At 28.2% G+C, this 21,519-nt stretch overlaps 1 protein-coding gene across 10 annotated transcripts in view; it reads right to left on the bottom strand.

Annotated features, from left to right (window-relative positions):
- LOC117171515 (CUGBP Elav-like family member 2) overlaps positions 1 to 21,519 on the bottom strand; it is a 979,205-nt gene that overhangs the window by 512,950 nt on the left and 444,736 nt on the right. For all 10 annotated transcript variants that reach the window (XM_033358892.1, XM_033358936.1, XM_033358918.1 and 7 more), the window contains one exon: positions 2,413 to 2,918. The gene's annotated coding sequence lies outside the window, so the exon portion shown is untranslated. The remainder of the gene's footprint in view (positions 1 to 2,412; positions 2,919 to 21,519) is intronic.

The following is a 21,519-nucleotide window of genomic DNA, read 5'->3' as shown; positions in this document are numbered from 1 at the left end:
AAAAAAAATAATTTTCTATAAAAAATATCAATTTTCAACTAAGAAGATTCAATTTCAACCTAAAAGAATATTTTTTACCATAAAGATGAATTTTCAGTCAAAAACATAACTAAAAACAAAATAATTGAATTATTGATAAAAAAAACTAATCAAAAAAATTAACATAATAGATAAATTTTCAATTTTTAAACAGGGAGATAAATTTTCAACCAAGAAGAATAATAATTTTCTACAAAATAGCATAAATCTATATTAAAAAAATTAATTTTAAACCAAATAGTTTAACTTTTGAGAATTTTCTACAAAAAAAGAAAAATTTTCAACCAATGAAAGTTACATTTTTCATTAAGAACTTTTATTTTTAACAAAAAAAAAAAAAGAATTTTTAACTAAAAGATCAATTTTCAATTACAAATAAAATTATTTTGATTGATGTTATTTATTCAAATTATTAATTGTTTAAAAGAATATTTTTTAAATCTTGATGTATTGTTTTTAAAAGTTAATAAAATTATTCTTTCAGTAGAATAGTTAAATTTTCTCTTAAAAAATTAATTAATTCTATTTTAACCAACATTTTTAATAAAAAATTAAAAGATTCGATACTGTTAGAGGAAAGAGAAAATATGTTTACAGCACGATTGAATTTTCAGCAAAAGAATAGAATTTTAATAAAGTTCAGCGTTTGTTTAACTTTATAAAATTTATATGCATGTTAGAAAAATGAATGACAAATGTAAAAAAAGAGAATCAACTTTAAAATATGAATTCAAAAATTAATAAATAAAAAACAATAACTAAAAGAAATGCATGGAAAATAATACTAAAAATAAACTTTAAACTAAAATAAAGAAGTTAAGAATGCTGTTTTACCGTGTTGTCCGAAAAATAAAATTCCGGACAGAAAATTGCCAAATTTATAGAATTAAAAATTGGATTTCGTAAAATATTATTTATTTATTGAAAAAAAAAATATTTTCAAAGAAATTTTGTTGTTTGAAATGATTTTTTTTATTTAAGCTAACAATAACTGTAAATAATATATTTCTGAATGAAAATGTTTGTTTCAATATGTGCAAAGCATTTTTTTTTAATTAAAAAACATGTTCTCAAAAATCAAATTGTTAATTAGAAAAAAATACAATAAACTTCGAGACTAATCAGTGCTGAATTGAATCCTGTAAAGTTTGTTTGGAAAATCTGATTAGGTTCGGAGAAAATTTAAACATAAAAAATGTAAACATTAAAAATAAATTTTATTTGATAAAGATATTTGATAGATTATTGTATTTATAATAAAAAAATCATATTAAATAAGAAACAATTTTTGGGACTGGAAAATCTCCAAAAATAAAATTTCCGACACTTTAAAATCCCCGAATTCGAATATGGCGGAATATAGAAATTCCGAGTTGGCAATTTCCAGAAGAGTTTATAACATTATCGAACTTGAAAATACCCGAATAATAAAATTCTTAATAGAAAAATGTCCGAATAATAGAAGATCCGAACCAGAAAATTGCCTAATTTGGATATTTAAAAAATTGTTCTTTGATAAATATTATTTATTTATTAAAAATACAATAATCAAATATTTTTATTATATACATTTTTATGTGTGCCTTTTTTTAACAATTATTCTTTGAATTTACAATATAATTAATTTTATAAAAATTATATAAAAGGTAAATTACAGAACACATATATTTTTTCAATTATTGTTATTTCGAATTCAAAAAATAATTTTAAAAACTTTACACATAACAAAATTTGTCTGGGGAATCTTATTATTTGGGAATTTTCAAATTCGGTAATATTATAAAGGGACGACGGAAAGATCCCGAAAAGTAACATTCCTTGAAAACTGGTGAATTAGAAAATATTCTAACGAGAAAATTGCCAAAATATAATATTCCCTAATATAAATAATTAAAAAAAATTGTATTCATAAAATTAATTAAATTTTCATAGTTAAAATTATATTAAAATTGAAATTTTGTTGCATTTATAAAATAAATTTTAATTGCTTATATTTGGGGAATTTTCTATTTCGGATATTTTATGATATGGTCATTTTCTGTCGGGAATTTTATCAATAGATTTAATGCTTCCACGATGATTCGTTATAATAAAAATGAGGCGTTTCGGGTTTCAATCATGTGCATAACTACGAATCTTGCCGACGTTTCGTGAGCCTTGCAAAAAATATTGTATTATTATTATATTATTATTATTTTATTATAGAATCATATTATTCAGGAATTTAATTTTTTGGGGATTTTTCAGTCGTCCCAAATAAATAATAACAAAATAATTAATTAATAAAATAAAAATAAACTTTAAAATTAAATGAAGATGTTAAAAATGCTCTCTTATCAATTTCCGCAAGTCTTTCTTAATTTTAGTCCTCACCTCTTCGAAACTCGGCAACGTGGAGCGCCTAAAGCGTCAAATTAAAAACTTGAGCTTGAACAAGTCAATGGTGCTCCTTTTATTTTTCGAGCACTATTTTCCTCTCCGCCACCACTTCTTCGGCGATGAGCGCCACTTTTTTCCACTCTTCGGAAAACAGATTCAGCGCCGCCACACTACCGGAAGTAAGCACGTGATCCGATTTGATCGAGCGACGGAAACGATCTCGCCCAGGGTACCTGAACTCGAAGACTGAACGCCGAGCCTCGCACGACCATTCTGCCTCTGGGTAAACGTTATCAGAACCTCCCACCTTCCGGACCTTTTTTTGTCACTCTTATCAGCACTGATTTTATCACACGAGGTATCACACACTCTGTTAAAGGTGTCTGTTTTTAAAACTGTTTTTTGTTTTCTTTTTAGAGGGAGGTAATGCTCGAGATTTTTTCCTCGATTTTTGACTCTTTACCCTCTGGATGTAGGTATCCTTCCCTCAATCAGATTATCTGCAATCAGAAAAAAATAGGAATTATGAAATTTTGTGTGAAAATACTAAAAATTAAAATAAGAATAAACGCGTAATCAAAAATATTTTTAAGATTTTGAATAGTAGTAGAGAGGTTCCAAGTTATGAATGTCAGAGTTGTTAGCCATGAGAGCGATGTTCTTCAAATTGGGGCAAATAATATTGTTATGTATGTAAAACATTGTGGTAAAATATTTTTGAAAAACTTTCCAAATTGTAGAAATTACGTGTCACTTTTAATTTTCCTTTAAATATTACATTTCAGACATTTTAAACCGATTTTAATAAAATGTATAGGTTCCGTGAAACCTTTATATAGCGCCGATTTTGGGGCTGACGGTGGGAGGGAACGAACTCATTATAGCCCGCTCCGCTTTTGTTTGTTCACGCTTGAGTGCTCGCCTGGGTGACCACCGTAGACCCCGCGGCCCCGCGCAGCTCCTGCTATACCTACCTGCGGCGCGGCGTCAATTCTTGGAAGGACTATAGAAGGGAGGGCTATTGAAGAGTTTCACTGTATTATGTAGCATGTAGTACCATTTTTTTCTATAAAAATTTACAAAAAAGTCCAAATTTCAAGCCAAAAAATGTAAAAAGTTCTTAAATTTTAATTTTTCGTTTTGAGCTCATATTTTTGTTCACTTTTGCTTGTGCCAATTATTTCTTATGATTTTACCTTTTATTAAAAAGAAACCTTGTAGTCCCTGATTTTTCAGTCAGGACGAAATCAGGACAAAAATTGATCGAAATTGTGCAATTTTTAAACAATAAAGACGACAATTCTACAAAACAGTTCAATTTCAAAAAAAAATTAATAATTTTCAATAAACTGAACATTATTCTTTTCGTTGGGAATTCAATTGATTTGTAGAAAATTCGCCTTTTTGGTTTGAAAATTCCAATTCCAAGTTGAAAAACAAATTCTTTCTTGACTGAAAAATCTTTTTTACTGGCTAATTTGTCGCTTTGATTTGAAAATGCATGTATTTCGATTAAAAACGCTACTTTCTTCATAACTCGTTTTTTCAGTTGCAGATTCATCTCTTTGGTAATTAAATGTTGAACCAGCCATTTTAATGCATATAATCAAAACAAAATTTTTCCAAAATTTTAAACCATTAGCCGCTAAATTGGATAAGTTATAGGGGGTAACGTCAATTTTCGCTTGTATTTTTTTTGTCTGTTTCTATCGTTAGAAAAAATCTGAAATTTGCACAGGACTTCTTTCAATCATTTTCAATATATATGATTTTTTCGAAATTTTGTGGCGGGAAATTCAAACTAAAAAAATTTCAACCTTTTTTTGAATTTAAGCTACTTAAATTGTTAATAATAAAAGAATATGTTAACAAATTGATTACGTAATTGCACATGAAAAAAAACCTTTAGATGTTGACAAAAAACTCAATTTTTTATTTAAAGAAGAAAAAGAACTTTTCTTGACAGCTATTGAGTTGCTGCATCGATCCTAAAAAGTTTGCTCAACAAATTTATTTAGGTTTAGAGAAAATGAAGGACGTTTTTTTTCGGCCGCAGCGTATGTTTGGACGTGGAAAAAACCTTTAGATGATGATAAAAAATTCAATTTTCACAATTTAAAAATTGATTAAGCTATTGAGTTGCTGAGTCGATGAAAAAAAAGCTTGTTCGCAAAATATATTTCGGTTTCCAAGAAATGGAGAATTAAGTTTTTTTCGGTCGAGTCTTATGTTTGAACGTGAAACAACCTTTAGATGATGCTAAAAAATTCAATTTACAATGAAAACAAAATTTTTTTTCTTTTAAACTATTGAGTTGCTGAATCGATAAAAAAAAATTGTGTTAGAACGTGAAAAACATTTGGATGAAGATAAAAAACTAAATTTTCGAAAAAAAATAAAATAAAAATTTTACTTTCAAGTTTTTGAATTGCTGAACCAATATAAAAAATTGTTCAAAAAAATATTCAGGTTTCTAGAAAATGGAGAAGGAAGTTTGTTTTCGCTTGAGGCGTGCATGGGTGTGACAACAAAAATTTTGACGAGAATAAAAAATCCAATTTTTAAAATTAAAAAAGGCCCTAAGCCCTAACCCTTAGTTGGGTCCTCATGTTGTACTAATAAAAAACAATCATAAAAGATTATGAAAAAATTATTTTGTCGCGATGTGTCTTAGAATTTTTTTTCTCGATTTTTTGAGTCAATAATTTCATTTCATAAAATTTGTGGCTTAGAACCTTAATGGCATGCTATCTTTCAAATACCTGATTTTATTTGGTTTATAATTTGTAAATAAAATAGGCTTAAATCCACAAACAAAATTATTTGTTGTGTTTTAGCCATGCATTAGTTTTATCATTTGAGATCATGACAGTAGCGAAAGAGTGACGTACTCTTCATATTTCTGGTAGACAAGTAAAAATAAAAGTCTGCTTTTATCTAATCTAAGTTACTCCCACCTCGAATTCTTTCACTTTAAAATGTTGTGTCACGCTGTTAAGACACTATGCAGTGTTTTTAATCTCAGGAACGTACAATCAGAATATTCCCCTTGATTTAATTTGAAACCAAAATTTCAAATTATCACAAGAATAATCATGATTAAATTCAATTATTTCATTTTTTCAATATTCAAGCAATATTTTAAGAACAATTTAATCGTTAGAAAAATATCTGCGTATTATTAGGCTCCTTTATTTACATAAATTAATCAAGTAACTACATCTGTTTTTAATTTGTATCATTTATTTTCTAATAACAGTTATCATTTTTCCTATTATTTTGGTTTTCTGTTTTCTTTACTCTTCCCGTTTTCTTTCTACTTTTCCTTCTTTTCAATATTCATCTCTTTCTCTCAGTTTCTCATTTCTTTTTTCTTATTTTTATATATTTACATTTTTATTAATTAACAAAGCAGTTCGACTTTCAATAAAAAATAAGAACTTTTGACAAAGAAGGTTCTACTAAAAAAGACGAATTCTCAACAAAATACATATATTTTTAACTAAATATTTTTTTTAGTTTTCAGTAACAAAAATTGGCTGATAATTCATCATTGCATTTGGAAATTAATCTCTTTGGTTTATGAATGAACTTTTTTGTTGGAATCGAAAAATTATTTCTTTGGTTGAAAAACGGATGTTATTTTGTTGAAAATTCTTCTTTTTAGGGAGTAGAAAATTAATATTTTTTATTAGAATTTTATCTTTTTGATTAAAAATTAAACAATACTAGGTCGAACTTTAATTTATTTATTAAAAGTTAATTTTTTGGTTGATGATTTATTATTTCAGTTGAATATTCATCTAATTGGTTGAAAAATGAACTAGTTTGTTAAAAAATCGTCATTTTTTTGTTAGAAAATCATTCTTCTTGATTGAAAATTCAATTAAGTTTGGTTGAAACTTAAAGTACTTTATCAAAATTTAATTTCTTGGATACCGATTCATCATTTCAGTTGAAAAGTCATCTCTTTGGTTTGAAAAATTAACTATTTTGTTGAAAAGTAATTTTTTTTTTGTGTGCCGAAAATTAATCTTTTTGGTCGAAAATGTATCTGTTTTGTTGAAAACTTGTCTTCTTTAGTAGAAAAAATTCCTCTCAGTTAAAAATACTTTCGGATTAAATATTCATCATTTCTGTTGAAAATTAATCTCTTTTGTTGAAAAATTAATTGCTTTGTTGAAAACTCATCTTTTTTACATAGAAAATTAATCTTCTGATTTGAAAATTTATCTTTTTGGTTTAAAATGCAACTGTATACTTGATTGGAACTTTAAATACTGTTTTACTGTTGAGAATTCATCTTCTTGGATAGAACATTCATTTTCTAATAGTTTAAGATGTTAATTTTTTGTGTCTACTTGCTCATAATCAATATTTTTAAAATATCGATTAATTTTTAAGATTGTGAAAAAAACGCTCTCTAGCTCCACTGGGATATGAGCCCAGGTCCTTCAGATTGCAGGTCTGATGCTCTACAATCTTAAAAATTAATCAATATTTTAATAATATTGATTGTGACCAAGTAGACAAACAAAATGAACATCTTAAACTATTATTTAATTTCACTGGTCAAAAAACCTACATCAATAATAAAATTAATCTTCTAAGTTCAATGTTCATATTTTTGGTTAAAAATTTAACTAATTAGTTGAGGCTGAACTTCTTTGTTGATTCACAAATAACGTTACGACACCCCCACCCTCCCCACAAATAAAAAGCATGCAAAGAAGTTCATAAATATTTTTCAATAAAAAGTGAAGAAATAGTCTAAACGTTCAAAAAAGTGTCTTTCTCAATACGAAATAACATTTGTCTTCAAAACCCTTCAGTTTTCAATTTTTCCACCTTATCATCAAGATTATATCTTAAAAAATCAAATTTTCCTTGTCTCTCATGAATCGGAGTTGTTTTATCTGGCGGAGTCTTTGCCGGAGTAATGTTGAGTTAGGTTGAGTAAATATAACCAGCCAGCTAAATAGAACCCATCGAACAATACGTCTTTGTTGAGACTGCGAACGGTTGTTCCAAGGCTGCAAACTAGTGAGTTCCTAACTATGCAATAATGATACAACTTTCTGTATGTTCTGTTATTTATCTTGTTTCTCTTCAAAACTAAACAGTCAGGTAAGTCTCAAGATTGCAGAGTAAGGAGGGACTCTTCTCGCTGGGTCTAAAATCCCACCCACCACCCATCCTATTTCTAGCTTCACCCTGCCCACTCATCATTCTGGCCCTTCAACATTACGAGAGAAACTCTCTAATTTGCCCATCGCGAATTTCTGAGTCAACAAAATCGACCAGACGTTTCGTTTAAACTCGTTTCTCAATTTAAATATTTGTATGAAAAATGTTTATTCAGTCGAAGACCAAATTATTTCGATTTCAACTTTGATTAACTTAAATTTGATTGATACTGACTTAAACTTTCAGGTCTCAGACTCAATCCAGAGAGAGGGTGGCGATTCGACGGACGACTTCAAATTTACGTTCATTTTCCTGTTTTGTCGGTCAAGTTTTTCAATTTTTCCGGTCAACCAAAAATAACATTCATATTTGCCGCCAAACGCAAACATTCATTTTAATTCATGATGCTCATTCTAAGTATCCTTTAACACAACAGTGCAAAGAATTGAAAAACAAATTAATTTTTAAACAAATTCTTCAATTCTCTATTAAAAAATATCAATTTTCAACAAAGTGGTTCAATTTTCAAACTCACTGATAAATCTTTAACTAGAACAGTTGATTTTTTAACCAAAAAGATGAGCTTTCAATTAAAAGAATTAATTTGTACTAAAAAATATGAATTGTCAACAGATACCTCAATAATTCAATTTTAAATAATAAATTAATGTTCAACTCAAGAGACGAAGATTCAACTAAAACCATTTAATATTGAATTGGAAAAGTTAAATTTTCAGTAAAAAAGTACATTCCTAAAAAAAACCTATTTATAAAAAAATATTTATCTTTTACTGGAATAGTTAATAATAATTATTCTTTGACTGGAATAGTCGAATTTTAAAACAGAAAGATGAATTTTTAACTAAAATTATGAATCTTTAACTATAGAATAATTGAATTTTTGACCAAAAAGATCAATTTTCCAACAAAAAGAATAATTTCTACCAAAAAATATGAATTTTTAAATAAAAATCGAATAATTACATTCAGTTACATTTTCAGTTTAAAAAATGCCCTTTCTTGTGAAGAAAAAAAAGTTTTCAATCAAATAGCTCATTTTTAAACAAAGAAATGAATTTTTAATTAACACGATGAACTTTCAAACAAAAAAATAATTTTTAACAGAAGAGTCTCACTTTTAACCAAGTAACTTTATTTCCAACCTACAAGAAGAATTTTCAACTAAACTGAACTATTTTTAGGTGTAAATTAATATATTGTTGAAGATTCGTAATTTTCTTTAAAAAGTTGACTTTCTTGAATAAAAATTTATCTATTTAGTTGAAAATTTATATGTTTTGTTGAAAATTCGTCTCTTTTAGAAGAAAATCAATTATTTTATTACGCATTGAACTCTTTAGTTGAAAATTCACCTATTTTTGTTGCGAATTCAAGTATTGGAGAATTAAAATGTACAGAATAAATTTTTTGTTGCAAAACAAAATGAAAAAAAATCTATTTTAGTTACGAATGTATTATTTAATAAAATAGTATATTATATTAAATTATTTGTATTAAATAAATATAAGTTAATGTACATATAATATATAATATATTAGTAAGCTTTATCTAGTATTTTGTTGAAAATTAATTATTGTTGGTTAATAACCCACTATTTTTTATTTTCAACTAAAATATATTTTTGTTGAAATATGATATATTACCACAACTATTTCCACTTTCTAAAAAGTTGATTTTGTTGTTGAAGATACATAATTTTAGTTGGAAATTCGTTTTATTTTGGTTAAACATTAATTTTTTGAATTGAAAATTCAATTATTTTTTTGAAAATTCGACTGATCAGTTTCCACCAAAAGAGGTGACTTTTTAAATCGAAAAGAAAAAAATTTTTAATAGATTAATATTCAAGGAAATAGATTTCAACAAAATTTTTAACACCAAAATATAAATTTTCATCAAAAAAGTTCATTTTCAACCTAGATAAAATTTTAAACAAAACAGTTGAGTTTCCAACCAAAAAGGATAACTTTTTAACAAAAATGTTACATTTTCAACCAAGTCATTGAATTTTCAGCTAAAAATATAATCGGCAGGAGAAAGCAACTGAAAACAGAAAATAGAAATACAAGTTTATAAAATTAAACTTCTACTAAAAAATCAATTTTTAACAAAGTAGTTCAGCTTTTGACCAAAGATTTCAATTTTATACCCAAATGTTGAATTTCCGATTAAAAATTCGAATTTATAGAAAACAGTTAAATTTTCAATAAAACAATGTAATTTTTAAAAAAAGTTCATTCCAAACTGAAAGAGATTAATCTTGAACCAGACAGTTGCATTTATAACCAAGAATATTACATTTTTTAAAAAGAAGTTGAATTTTCAAACCAAAAAGAGAAATGTCCAGCAAGAAAAATGTTTAGAACGAAAAGAAATTTTCATAAAATGGTTGAATTTTTAACAGTTGCGTTTACAACCAATAAGGATGACATTTTAACAACAAAATTGCTGAATTTGCAACCAAATTTTTTCAATTTCCCTGACAACTGGCATTCAAAGACTAGAATTTTAGTCCTGTATTGTTTATAACATGGGAGTCTAAAATTTCCCTTTAGTTTCTACTCAAAAAAATGTTTCTAAAAATTTTTTTTTAAAACTCGATATATATTTAGTATCTATAAAAAGGAGGAGTTTTTATGGTGACCGTTTTAATGGAAGAAAAAAATTCCCGGTTATTTCTCGGTTCAAACAAATTTTTCACGGCCATTGAAATTAAAAAGTTGAAACTATGAAAACTAAAAATGGTTTAATTTAAACTTTAAAGTGATCAAAACTGAACTGCAAACTAAAGCACTCAAACTGGAATTGATTTGAATTTTGAACTCTTAAAATTAGAGCTTGCAAAAATGTTGATTCAGAAATTTCTAATTCAAACGCTTAAATAATTTACACACCATATGAATGTTAAAAATAGAAAAATTGCCCTCCTTCTACTACAAAAATGTTCCAAGGAAAAAATTTGCCCCTTCCAATTCTGAAAAAAAAAACAATCGCAACCAAAATTTCCTCCCTTCCAATTCAACAGAAATGTTAAAACCAAAATAAATTTAATAATAATTTGATAACAATAGTCTAATTAATTTTCGTAAATAGGCGCAAGTTCCTAGAGGATTCTACATATACTGGTCTTCAGTGTCAAGAAATATGCGCCAGGTGGCGCTGGTGCAGCTGTTAACACAATGGGGGTCTAACATTTTGGACGAATTATGACCACCCGGGCTTAAGACGGAGACTAATTACCAACCAAGTGCAGGCAAATTTCGAGAAAATGTCTCGTCAAAGTGGAAACTTGACTTAACTGGTCTCAAGTGCCTGACACTATTGTTTGATAAGTTTAGAAAGTTTTGCACTTGGCAAGCGAGGAAGGAACATTTCAAATTTTCGATTTTCCTAACGTCCTTTGCATAACTTAATATTAGTTGTTTTGTTTAAAAGTTAAACTACATCATGGTGGAAACTTATAATTTAAACGATTTTCCAAATTTATAGGTTTTAAATTTGTAGACTTTGAAAACTACAACAAAAGTCGAAGATTCCTATTTCTCAAGATTATAATTTGCAAGTTTTTAAAAATTTATTCGGCATGTTTGAACGGCAACCTTCCGATATAAATATTTGGATAGAAATTTTTTTCCTGTTGCCCGACATTAAATACAAGTAATTTTAGAAATAAATTCGAAGAACCAAGCGTTTAAATAAAAATGACAAATTTTGAATTTAATCACTTTTTTTAAATCAGTTAAGGGAAAAATAAAAATTTTTAACAAAAATTGGATACATTAGAGGATTAGGGAATTTTTTGGGGGAGGAGGCAGGGGATGGTAAGATTTTTTTTGTTTATTTGTAATTAAAAAATTAGTTCTACTTTCAATAAAGTAGTAGAATTTCCAACCAAACAAATAAATTCTCATGTATTAACCGCAAAACGGCCAAAATAGAATTAATTTCAAACAATAAGATGAGTTTTGTACAAAAAGGTGAATTTTGAACCAAAAAGATGAATTTTCTACAAAAAAAAGACAAATTCTAAAAAAATAATATTTTTTAAGTAAGTAGCTGACTTTTCAATTGAGAAAATAAATTTGTGAACAAAAAACGACGAGTTTTTAACAAGATACATCAATTTTTTTACCATAAAGATGAAATTTCCATAGGGAAGATTAATTTTCTTCCAAAAAGACGAATTCTTAACCAAATACTTAAATTTGTAACAAAATAGTTGAATTTTTAAATTAAAAAATAAATTGTATATAAAATAGACATATTTTTAACAAAGAAGACTAATTTTCTATCAAAAAGAGATATTTTGAACAAAATATATTAATTTGTAACCAACCAGTTAAACTGCCAACCAAACAGTTAATATTTTAATCAAAGAGACGACTTTTCAACAAAGCAGAATTATTTTCTAACAAAATGGAACAAATGATTTAACAAAAACGAACTTTTAACAAAATGCATAAATCTGTAAGTAAATAGTTGAATTTTTAATCAATAAAATAAATGTTCCACAAAAAAAGGAATTTTAAACAGAAAAGATTAAATTTCTATTCAAAAGGATCAATTTTCACCAAAATACATAAATTTGAAACCAAATAGTTGAATTTTAAGAAAGATATCGATTTTCTACCAAAAAAGGCAAATTTTCAACAAAACACATAAATTTGTAAACAAATAGTTAAATTTTCAACATAGAAGATACGATTTCTAGAAAAAAAAAACAATTTGAATTTTCTAACAGATAGTTACATTTTTTACTAAATTTTCGAATTCTTAATACAGAAAATAAAATTATTCATTACAAAACAATAGAATTTTACACCAGAAAATATGAATTTTCAACTAAAGAGATGATTTTCAACCCAGACTGTCTAATTTTAAGCCAAATTGTTGAATTTGCAGTCAAAGAAATTATTTTTATCAAAAAAAGAAATTTTCAATAATCTAGTTTAATTTTTTATACAAAAAATTAATTTTTAACAAAAGAGATACATTTTTAATAAAAAAGACGAATTTTCAACAATGAATATTAATTTTCTATAAAAAAAAAATTCTTAACAATAAACGGAAATTTGCAACTGAGTAGATGAATTTTTAACATAGAAAATAAATTTTATACCAAAAAAAAATTTTTAACAAAGAACATCAATTTTTAACTAGAACGTTTAATTCAGTACTAAATTGTTGAATTTTCAACTTAAATTATGAATCTTTAAGCAAAAGCATGATGTTTTATTAAAAAGAAAGTTGTTCAACTTTCCATCAAGGAGTTCACTTTTTAACCTAAAAATACAATTATTTAACAAACTATTGTTGATATTTCTACGAAAATAGATTTTGATTCCAAATGAAACGCAGTTGAATTTAATAAAAAAAAAATACAAATTTTCAACAACATGCTTGAAGCCGAAAATAAAACAGATTAATTTTTAACCAAAGAGTTGCATTTTTAACAAACAATTGATTTCCTACCAACAGAAACTAATTTTCAACAAGAGTCTGGATTTTCAGTTCAAGAAATAACTCTTTAACTAAATAAATAAATTTTTATTCAAGTTTTTCAACTTTTGACCAAATAATTTTATTTTCTAACAAATTGTTCAATTATTGAATCAAAAATAGGATTTCATACAAAACAGTTGAATTTTCAATTAAAAAATGTGAATTTTCATTAAGAAAATGTTTTGTCAAAAACGAAAAAAATGCAATCAAATTCTTTAATTTTTAATCCAAAAAGACGAAGTTTGAACAAAATAACATTGTTAACCCGTGGAGAAATAAGAAAATTAGTACGTTCGTAAAACAAATTTTTATTATTAACACAGTTTATTTTATAAAATTAAGTTTATTAAAGTTCCCTGTTTATTTAATTAGCAGAGTTCATATTTTAAATGTATTTCCGTTCCTCTAGTTTATAAAATCTTTGGGAAATTGGGGGGGGGGGGGCAAATAGTGCGGTACTTTATAAGGGCAGGGGAGGGTGAAAATGTCAGAAGAGCAGCTTACGTAAATTGTAAATGACCTCTAATTTGTTTATTCATTTATTATTATTCCGTGACAAAGGTCCCTGATCTATCACTCTAACAATCACCCCCGGTGAAGAGCTTCACAAAGTCATGACATGTGATAGATCAAACAAGAATACGCAAACTAACTTATAATCCTCAATTCAAGAGAAAAATCCTGATCATTTCTCGGTTTTTTTTTCGCGGAAGACATCCTGATAAATTTATTTTTCTTCCATGCAGAAAACGTTGAAAAGCGACTTTGGCTCTCGAAATAAAATATGTAAGGTCTGCAGAGGAGCGAGATAGTAACTTAAGCGCATTCCCCTTTGCTGTGTAAAGTTCAAGGACTTAAGTACTTCGTATTTCACTTTAGCGTCTGCTCCTCGCGCGAACGCCTTCCCGATTTCGATGGGCGTCCCGAGGCGTCCCCAGGCGTCGCTAACTTTTTAACGAAGCTTTCCGCGACGTGACGCCTCCCCTCGCGTCATTACGTTTCCACCAAGCTTTACACGTCTGTATCCGCGAACATAAAAATTTACTAGCGACGTTGGGATCTCAGAATCGAGGGCATTTTTAACTAAATAGTGCCTTTTTTAAACGAAAACAGAGAATAAAATTAATATTGAAATAAAATATAATAAAAAAGTTTATTTGCAACCATCCAAGTCATTGAATTTTTGATCAAATAGTTGAATTTTCAATCTACGCAGATGAATTTTCAACTCAAAATATAATATTTATATTTACAGTTATAAAATATAATTGTTAACCATAAAAAAGGAATTTAAATCAAAATAGTTAAATTTTTAGCAAAAAAAATCAATTTTTAAAGCAGAAGATTAATTTTCTAAAAAAGATTATTATTTAGCAAAACACATGCACTTCCAACCAAAAAGATTAACCAAAAATATAATAGTTGAATTTTCAGTTTAAAAAATTAATATTAAACAAAAACGATCAATTTGAAATAAAATAACTGAATTTTCAAGCCAAAAGATTTTCTTTAAAAAAATTAACTTTCAAACAAAAGAGATGAGTTGTCAAGCTGACAAAAAGAATGTTTTAGAAAATGATTGACTTATCAATCCGAAAAGATGAATTTTCTACAAGAAGAAAATTAATTTTTAACCAGGAAAGGTGAATTTCCATCCAAATATGTCAATTTTTAACCAAAGAGTTGCATTTTTAATCTGCAAAGATAAATTCTCGACCCAAAATGGAATAGTTATATTTACAGTTCAAAAAAGTGTTTGCCAATAAAAAAAACGAATTTTCAACAAAATATTTACATTCTTAACCAAAAAGACGAACAAAAAAAAGAATAGGTGAATTTTCAGTTTAAAAACTTAATTTTAAACAAAAAAGATCATTTTGCAAAAATACATGAATTTTCAATCAAATAGTTGAATTTTCAAATTAAAATTATTTCTTGAAAAAAAGGATCATACTCCAGCTTCACTCCATTGGGGATCGAACCACAAAACTTTTGATTTCCGGTCAGGTGCTTTTCCAATGAAGCTATTAGAGGGATCAGAATAAGAACTCTCAATTCAAGAACATAACGCTAATTTTTAGCTAGATGTTAATGGTACAAGTAATTATTTTATAATTTTTTAATTTTTCTGCTATACCATCAGAGATTGTACCTTACCGACAGTAGATCAACCCTCCAAACCATGAAGGCAGAAAATCTACACAATATCGATTAAGTTAAGAATCTTCAAGAACAAAAAATGCTTAACGTCTTAATAAGACTAGATGGAAAATAATATTTTTAAATTAAAATTATTTCTTGAAAAAAAGGATCCTACTCCATCTTCACTCCATTGGCAATCGAACCACAAAACTTCTGATATTTCAAGTCAAAAGATTTTTTTTCAAAAAAGAGATGAAGTTCCGATAAAAGAAATGAGTTTTAAAGCTGCAAAAAAGAATGTTTTAGAAAATAATTGATTTTTCAACCCGAAAAGATGAATTTTCCCAAAAATAAAATTATTTTTTGCAGTTAAAAATAAATTTTAGTCGTATAAAAATGAATTTGCAAAAAAAAAAAGTAAAAGATTCACCCAAAGAAATAAATTGTCAAACAAAAAGATTAATTTTCAACCAAGAGGATAAATTTGATGATGAATTTTCAATCAAATAGATAAAGTTTCGAAAATAGTTGAATTATCCACCAAGGAAGATTGGCTTTTTACTAAATAGTTAAATTTTTAATAAAATAATTAAATTATTAACCAAAGTAGTTGGATTTTTCTGATTGGCTACTATTAATTTAATTCCCCTTCACGCAAAAAGAACTAAAAAAGGGGGGAAAGGGGGAAGTTTTTTGAAAATAGGGGCAAACTTTATAAAGGGGAACAAGGGAATAGGAAAATGAGTGCCTGCATTGATTGAAAAAAAGTGGAAATTACTTCGAGAGATCCCAATATAAATGCGCTGGAAACATTTTATATTGATTTAAAATCCAAAATTAATAACAAATATTAATTAAATACTGAACAATGTATAAGTTAACTGTCTTCGAATTATTATCATTCGCGATACTAATATTGTCGAAGGGAATATAGACGACAGCTGCTGGCAAATTTTCTCTAATTGGAATTCGTAGATTCCAAGCTAATTATGCAAAGGAGTGGGATGTTTATTAATTATCAAACAGAGGATACCTCGCCTGACTGAGCGTCACTTATTTATCTTTAATAAATATTAGCGAAACTATGGCAGATTCTTTGATGACATTGAAAATTATTCAAATTCAAAAGAGTTTGTCACATTTTCATTGACTTTAATTATTGATGATTGAATTCAAAATAACTCAAGGTCCTTAGCAAACTCACGATATGATCAATTGATAAAATGCGCTTTTTAGCCATTCTAGAGAAAAAACAGCTTTTCACAAATCTACGCATTCTACATGGACCGCGATGCGAACTTGTTACGACCGCTGGTTAGATCAGGCGGTAGCGCTCCGGATTTGTAAGCGGAACGTCTGGGATCAATTCTTGCTGCCTGTATTTTTTGCTATTTTTTAAAATAAAAATTTGTTTGAAATTGAATACTAAATTTACTTCGATGATATGAGGTAAAAATAAAACGTATCAAAATAGTATAATAAGAATAAAATTAATATTAAAATGTAAAGAAAATTTGAAGAGTTAATTACTGCTGCAATCTGGTGTAGATTAATGGAGAAAAAAACCCAGAAAGTAGAACAAACATATCTGGGTATTTTATGATATTCCAAAGATTTTTAGAGCTTTTAACAATTTAAAGGAATTTTAAAGAATTTTGCAGTATTTAAAAGGATTAAACAATATTTCTATTGAATTTCGAAAAATAAATTAAATTAAATTTTAAAGGATGTTAAAATATTTTAAGGGATTGCTAATGATTCCAAAGAATATAAGGGGTACAAAGGGATTTTAAAGAATGTCACAAAATTTAAAGGACTTCAATAAATCGCCAGTGATTCCAAGAGATTTGAAGGAATTTTAGGGATTTAAACTATTTTAAGGATAACTTATTTTTAGAGAAATTCAATGAATACGATTAATTTCATTTATAATCTTGGGATTTCAAATGATTCCTCTTTACGGAATAAATCAAATTTCCTGCCAAAGGATTTACACGGATTTCTACAATTTTCATGTTTGTGAAGAATTCAACAAAACTTTCAAAGGATTTTAAGATTTTAAATTATTTAACAAACTTGCAAGAATTTGAAGGGATGTCAAAAATTTAAAGCCATGTCAACAAGTTTTATAGTAGCTCTAACTATTTTTAAAATTTGAAGGGATTTTTACAAATGTCAAGAGGTTTCAACCAATTTAAAAGATTTGAATGGACTTAAAAATATGTCCAAGGATGTCAAGGGATTTCAAGAGATTTCATTGGCTTTTCATAGAATTCAAATACATTTTTAAAGAGATTTTAAAGATATTATTGGCATTCAAAGATTATGAGTGGTCTAAAATAAATCGATCCTTTGCAATACGGAATATTTTTCAGTCGTATATATGCAATATTATATAATAAGAATAATAAAATAATAAAGCCTCGGTGGCTTAGGTGTGAGGCGGTCGGACATCACGTTAGAGGTCCGGGGTTTGTTCCCTGCGCCGGTATTTCTGAACATTTTTCTATATACTTTTACCGAGGTTCTAGTAGTTCGGATCCCACCTTTAACTGTAGCCCCCCCCCCATCATGCACTTGACTGCGACAAAAAGGGGCGTGTCAATTTATGGAGAGGGGAGAAAAATACGGGGCGAACTTACCAAGTGGGCGTCTAAAGGGGCGGAGTTACGAAGGAGGAAACTAAAGGGGCGTACTTATATCAATATTGGGAGTAAAGTGGGCAAGAAACATTCAATTGCTAGAGGTTTGCGTAGAATAATTTTGGGGAGAAACGTGGTCAACTGGCGGTTTAATTTTCGATAGTTGCTAAGTTTACTAAAATAATAGAAGGCGTGTATAAGTTAATTAAAGTTAGAAGGTACAGGATCTTCCACATGAGTAAGGAAAAACGGGGCGTGTCATTTTATAAAAAGGGGAGAGAGCAGACGTGTATACATGGTCTGCCGCAGGAGTGGGGATCAACAGGGCGGAGTTACCAAGAGGACGTCTGAAGGGGCGGACTTAAATCGGTGTTACGAGGAAGGTGGGCGTGCCCACTTCAATTTTCGCAAAGGTAAACACTGAATCAGCGAATATCAGTCAGACAGTAATTATGGCAACGAAGATAATAGGAACACTGACAGCAAGAATCATTCAATTGCCAGAGGTTTGCGTAGAGTATTGTTCGCAACACACTCGATAAACTGAGGGTTTCATGTGCGAAAAGTACTAAGTTTATCGAAACAATAGTCATTATGGCACGAATTGTAACTGAAATACCAGAGACACATTTCAAACATTATCGTATACACATACGAATACGGTGACTGCGTCGCCGATTTTGATGCAACAGCACCAGGTGCGTCCGTTATTAGCAAAATTGCGTGAACTAATTGACTAATTAGTGATTAGTGATGGAAGCCCGTTCGATCTCCGGATGCATTGATGGATTACTGTTTTCGCTCTGCTTTGACCGCGCATTATACTGGCCCGCTTTGCATTTCCAGTGAGCGCTCTCGCTCATCGATTATTTCTGGCTAAAAGCCCCTCGACAACGCGTTACGTTACGTTCCATTTTCGACAATATAAGCCAACGGGAGAGTAGGAGGGACTTTCAAATCGGTGACTCTCAATAACTCTCCGCTCGGTAACCACTGGGACATTTAGCGAGTGTAACAAGCCTCATTACTTACTAATGAAAATAGGGATTATTTTCTGTCACTGGGTAGCCGCAAACCTTCATTTTCAACATTCTCTGATTTTTTTCCTGGCCAATTTTTCGTTTTCACTGACTATTAATATTGAAGACCTGTATTTAAATCTTGTAACATTTTTAACAAAGAATTCTTTATACACGGAATAAAAGAATTTCAGGTTAAAGTTCAAAAATTTGGAATTTATAAAATTTCCAACAAAATGGTTCAAATGTTAAACATATACTTGAATTTTCTACCTACAAAGATTAATTTCCAACCAAATAGTCGAATTTTTCAAAAATAAAGATTAAAATCATCATTGATTTTTTTAAGAAGGAAGTTGAATTTTCAATCTAAAAGGACGAATATTCTGTTTTCCCTCACAAAATAGAAATTTTTTTACAAAATACTTCCTTTCACGGAAAAAAGTATGCTGTAAGATATACTCGGAAAAGTGATGAAATATTGCTCTGTGGCTCTGTTGAATATATTTTTGTTCTATTTTTTCGTTTTACACATTTTATATGAACAGGTTGATTTACAAATGCTCGATGAAAATATTTCAATTTAATTAATTTAAATTTTAATAACTAAATGTTTAGTTTAAAAATTCATTTAATTTGTGATTTCTTTCCAAATTCTGAGGCTCAAAAATGTAATGGATTTATTACTCTCAGATGTATTCTAAGTGTATAATTATTTAAATTTAAATTTAATTTTGCAGCTTTTAAAAATCGAGTGATTATAGTTCTACTAATCTTCTTTAGTAAAAACCTGAAAGTAAAATGTACTTGAAGTTACGAACGTTCATTTGAACGAAATTAAAAAAAATTATTTTTCAATTTTTTTTTATTAAATCAATTAAAACGACAAAAAAAATATTCTGTCGGAAAGAATTGTCGAATAAAATTTTTTTAAAGGGTTAACTACCCTTACACATCACCCATTATTTAGAGTATTTAGACCTGCCTAATGCAAGTTTGATTGTCGATATTTGAAAGCATAACGACGTCAAAAAATCTCTTTTTTTAATTCAATAATTATAGAGTGGTTGAGAAAGTTCGGCAAGACCCCTAAAAACCACCCTTAATATATCTGCACCTAAAATGTTAAAAATGACAATTTTGATTGTCGATATTTGAAGATATAAAAACGTCAAAAATTCTCTTTTTGTATCTCACTAATTATAGAGGGAGTGAAAAAGTTCGCCAAGACCCCTAAAAACCACCCCTACAATACCCACATCTAAAAGATTAAAAATGACAAGTTTGATTGTCGATATTTAAAAATATAAAAACGTCAAAAATTCTCTTTTTTTATCTCATCAATTATAAAGTGGGTGAGAATGTTCGACAAGATCCCTAAAAACCACCCTTAATATATCCGCGCCTAAAATGTTAAAAATGACAATTTTGATTGTCGATATTTGAAAACATAAAAACGTCAAAAATTCTCTGTTTTTGTCACGCTAATTATACAAGGAGTGAGAAAGTTCGGCAAGACCCCTAAAAACCACCCTTAATATATCCACACCTAAAATTTTCCAAATGACAAGTTTGATTGTCGATATTTGAAAATATAAAAACGTCAAAAATTCTCTTTTTTTTATCTTATCAATTATAAAGTGAATATCTCATCAATTAAAACCATAATTAGTGAGATAAAAGAAAGAATTTTTGACGTTTTTATATCTTTAAATATCGACAATCAAAATCGTCATTTTTAACATTTTAGATGTGGATATATTAAGGGTGGTTTTTAGAAGTTTTGCCGAACATGCTCACCCACTTTATAATTAGTGAGATAAAAAAGAGAATTTTTTAGGTTTTAATATTTTCAAATATCGACGACCAAAATTGTGTTTGGCATGTTTGAAGAATGGGTGATTTGTAAGGGTATTCAACCCTTCAAAAAATAAAAATTTCGAAAACTTCTTCCGATGCAATATCATTTTTTGTCATCCTAAATGATTTAGGCAAAACGAAATTCGGGGAAAAAATCTTTAATTTCGTTCATATGAACGTTCGTAACTTCAAGTACATGAAAGTATGTACCTGAAGTTTCGAACGTTCAAATGAACGACATTAAAAAAAATATATTTTTTTTCCTGACGTTAGCGTAGCGGAATTAGTTCAGCTAAGCATAAAAGTGAGCTGTCGGAAAGAATATTTAAAACCACCCCTAGTGTATCAAAATCAGAAAATCGTCGAAATGACCGCCTTTATACAGTTTTTTTCGAGTTAAAAATACTCTAAATTTACCTTGTTATAGAACAAGTTTTTTCAGGGGGGTATGAGCCACCGGAAAGAATATTTAAAACCACCGCTAGTGTATCAAAATCAGAAAATCGTCGAAATTACCGCCTTTATACAGTTTTTCTTCGAGTTAAAAATACTCTAAATTTACCTTGTTATAGAACAAGTTTTTTCAGGGGGGTAAGAGCCACCGGAAAGAATATTTAAAACCACCGCTAGTGTATCAAAATCAGAAAATCGTCGAAATGACCGCCTTTATACAGTTTTTTTCGAGTTAAAAATACTCTAAATTTACCTTGTTATAGAACAAGTTTTTT

This window comes from Belonocnema kinseyi, chromosome 1, assembly GCF_010883055.1.
Source record: "Belonocnema kinseyi isolate 2016_QV_RU_SX_M_011 chromosome 1, B_treatae_v1, whole genome shotgun sequence".
Taxonomy (NCBI): Eukaryota; Metazoa; Arthropoda; class Insecta; order Hymenoptera; family Cynipidae; genus Belonocnema; species Belonocnema kinseyi.
The sequence above is the reverse complement of the archived record's forward strand: the minus strand, read 5'-3'. Positions and strand labels throughout refer to the sequence as shown.